This window comes from Urocampus carinirostris, unplaced genomic scaffold (assembly GCF_059441175.1).
Source record: "Urocampus carinirostris isolate Australia breed hairy pipefish unplaced genomic scaffold, RoL_Ucar_1.0 HiC_scaffold_257, whole genome shotgun sequence".
In the NCBI taxonomy this organism is placed as follows: domain Eukaryota; kingdom Metazoa; phylum Chordata; class Actinopteri; order Syngnathiformes; family Syngnathidae; genus Urocampus; species Urocampus carinirostris.
This window is the reverse complement of record NW_028283348.1, coordinates 12501-15983: the sequence shown is the minus strand read 5'-3', so window position 1 is coordinate 15983 and position 3483 is coordinate 12501. Positions and strand designations below refer to the sequence as shown.

Sequence of the window (3483 nt, the reverse complement as noted above, 5' to 3'; positions counted from 1 at the left end):
TACACCTTCTCCCCCGGATTTTCAAGGGCCGGCGGGGACTCACCGGACGTCGCAGGAGCCGCGACGCTTTCCAGGGCACGGGCCCCTATCTCGGGGCGAACCCATTCCAGGGCGCCCTGCCCTTCACTGAGAAAAGAGAACTCTCCCCGGGGCTCCCGCCGGCTTCTCCGGGATCGTTTGCGTTACCGCACTGGGCGCGAGGGCCGGCCGCCGCACCCCAACCGCCGCCCACGCCCCGAACCCCAGGGTCGCCCGCACCACCCCCTGAAGGGGGCGGCGTAACGACCGCGGCGGGGAGCGGGGCGGAAGACGGCGGAGGGGGGAGACGTCGACCGGGACCCGCCGCGCCAATCTCCGCTCATCCAGGTCCGGGGATCTTAACCCGATCCCCTTTCGGTAGACCGGGGCGACTTAGGTCATCGCCCCGCCTTTCTGTCCGGCCTTCGCCCATACCTTAGGACCGACTGACCCATGTTCAACTGCTGTTCACATGGAACCCTTCTCCACTTCGGCCTTCAAAGCTCTCGTTTGAATATTTGCTACTACCACCAAGATCTGCACCCGCGGCGGCTCCACCCGGGCTCGCGCCCAAGGCTTCCGTGCTCACCGCGGCGGCCTTCCTACTCGTCGCGGCGTAAGGCAGCTCTCTCTCTCTGCACGCGACGGCCGGGTGTGGGCCCGACACTCCAGCGCCATCCATTTTCAGGGCTAGTTGATTCGGCAGGTGAGTTGTTACACACTCCTTAGCGGATTCCGACTTCCATGGCCACCGTCCTGCTGTCTATATCAACCAACACCTTTTCTGGGGTCTGATGAGCGTCGGCATCGGGCGCCTTAACCCGGCGTTCGGTTCATCCCGCAGCGCCAGTTCTGCTTACCAAAAGTGGCCCACTGGGCGCTCGCATTCCACGCCCGGCTCCATTCCAGCGAGCCGGGCCCCTTACCCATTTAAAGTTTGAGAATAGGTTGAGATCGTTTCGGCCCCGCGGCCTCTAGTCATGGGCTTTACCGGATAAAACTGCTTTTTGCGAGCGCCAGCTATCCTGAGGGAAACTTCGGAAGGAACCAGCTACTAGATGGTTCGATTAGTCTTTCGCCCCTATACCCGGGTCGGACGACCGATTTGCACGTCAGGACCGCTGCGGGCCTCCAGCAGAGTTTCCTCTGACTTCGCCCTGCCCGGGCATAGTTCACCATCTTTCGGGTCCTATCGCACGCGCTCAGGCTCCACCTCCCCGACGCGGCGGGCGAGGCGGGCCGGTGGTGCGCCCGGTTTAGTCTGCCACCCCGTAGGGCCGGGATCCCACCGCGGGCCGGCGCGCGCCGGCCCCTCACTTTCATTGCGCCGTCGGGTTTCGTTCGTGCCCTCGGACTCGCGCGTGCGTTAGACTTCTTGGTCCGTGTTTCAAGACGGGTCGGGTGGGTAGCCGACTTCGCCGCTGACCCCTTGACGCCACTCTCGTGGACCGGTCCCCGCCCGGGACGCCGCGCCACGGCGACCGCGCACTGCGGACAGTGCGCGGCCGGCCGAGGAGGCGCGGCGGGGGCGAGGGGGTCCCGTCCGGGCGCGAGGGCCCGGAAGGCGCAGTGAGTACTTTTGTCCGCGGCCCCGGGGCGTTCCGGCGAGGTCGGAGCGGGGGACGCTATAGAGCGCGGGGGCCGCAGGCCCTCCCGCCCGAAAGCGGGAGGCGGGACACCCCGCGCCACCGTCGTCCCGGGCCCTTCCAAGCCGAACCGGAGCCGGTCGCGGCGCACCGCAACGGGGGAAGTGCGCCCGGCGGCGGACGTCCGGACCGGGGCGCGTGGCCGCGCCCGCCCCGGCCCCGTCCCCCGAGGGGGAGCGGGAACCGGGGACGGGACGCGACCGCCGCGCCGACCGACCGGCCGCCCTGGCGCCGCCGGGTTGAGTCCCCCGAGCAGACTGCGCGGGCCCCACCCGTTTACCTCTTAACGGTTTCACGCCCTGTTGAACTCTCTCTTCAAAGTTCTTTTCAACTTTCCCTCAAGGTACTTGTCGACTATCGGTCTCGTGCCAGTATTTAGCCTTAGATGGAGTTTACCACCCGCTTTGGGCTGCATTCACAAGCAACCCGACTCCGAGAAGGCCTCGCCCCGGCGAGCCGGGGGCCGCTACCGGCCTCACACCGTCCCTGGGCTGAGCCTCTATCAGAAGGACTCGGGCCCCCGAGCGGCGCCGGGCTAAAGCGGCCTTCCGTACGCCACATTTCCCTCGCCCTACCGCAGGGCGGGGATTCGGCGCTGGGCTTTTCCCTCTTCGCTCGCCGCTACTGAGGGAATCCTGGTTAGTTTCTTTTCCTCCGCTTAGTAATATGCTTAAATTCAGCGGGTCGTCTCGTCTGATCTGAGGGCGTGCGCGTAGAGCTGTGCGGTCGGGGCCGGCGCCGGGACCGGCGCCGCCGCCATACGGCCGTTGTGATCCGTGCGGGGATCCGCTTGCTCGGCGACCCTCGCCGAGAGCAGCCCCGCGCCGCACGGACACGCGACACCGACGGGCGGACGGACGCCGAGGCGCCGACCGGGACCTTTACCTGAGGAGGGCGCCGAGCGCCGCCGCCATACGGGCCGCCGCGCGGAGCCGCGCGCGCGGAGCACCTTCTCGGTATGCTAAGTACCAGCCGTACTCACCGGCAGCCGAGAAGCACCTCCGGACGCGCGGACGCGCGACACCGACGGGCGGACGGACACGGAGCGCCGCCCGAGTCTGTATTTGAGGGTACGAAGGGACGGGGGTCCCTGCGAAACCCCAGCCGCGGAGTGGGCGGGGACACGGGTCGCGCGCCACCCGCCGGGCGGACCGGCGGAATGTCGCGGAGGGCCCGAGCCTCGCCCGCGCGGACCGGGTTCTCGCGCCACCCGCCGGACGGACCGGCGGAATGTCGCGGAGGGCCCGGCCCGCGTCCGATCGATTGGAAAGCGCCGCTCAGACAGGCGTGGCCCCGGGGTAAAACCGGGGCCGCAATGTGCGTTCAAAGTGTCGATGATCAATGTGTCCTGCAAATCACATTAGTTCTCGCAGCTAGCTGCGTTCTTCATCGACGCACGAGCCGAGTGATCCACCGCTAAGAGTCGTACGTTTGGGCCCTTTTACGTCCGCCCGGGACGATCGGAGACAAATTCACGACAGGGTTTGTACCGGAGACGAACGCGCCGCGGGTGCCGTTCGGTCGCTCCCGCGAGCGAGCCCCTAACCCGCGGCGCGGTTACCGACGGGCGCGATACGCGCGACGCCGCGACGAGCCGAGCGGGTCGGGCGCGCGGCGCTGAGGCCGGCGCCCGGCGTCTCCCGCTCGGGGCCGCGACGGCGCCCGAGACGTGCGTCGGCCCGGGTAGGTCGGGCGCTCGGCGCTGAGGCCGGCGCCCGGCGTCTCCCGCTCGGGCCTGACACGACTCGGCGACCGGACTCGCCGGGTAGGTCGGGGGCTCGGCGCTGAGGCCGGCCCCCGGCGTCTCCTACCCGGACCC

At 68.7% G+C, this 3483-nt stretch overlaps 1 non-coding gene and 1 pseudogene across 1 annotated transcript; both read right to left on the bottom strand.

Annotated features, from left to right (window-relative positions):
• LOC148344843 (28S ribosomal RNA) lies at positions 1–2371 on the bottom strand (annotated as a pseudogene; the record flags this gene model as incomplete).
• Positions 2372–2935: 564 nt separating this feature from the next.
• LOC148344842 (5.8S ribosomal RNA) lies at positions 2936–3089 on the bottom strand. Its single transcript, XR_015849056.1, has one exon. It is a non-coding gene; the product is annotated as a 5.8S ribosomal RNA (ribosomal RNA).
• Positions 3090–3483: the final 394 nt, after the last annotated feature.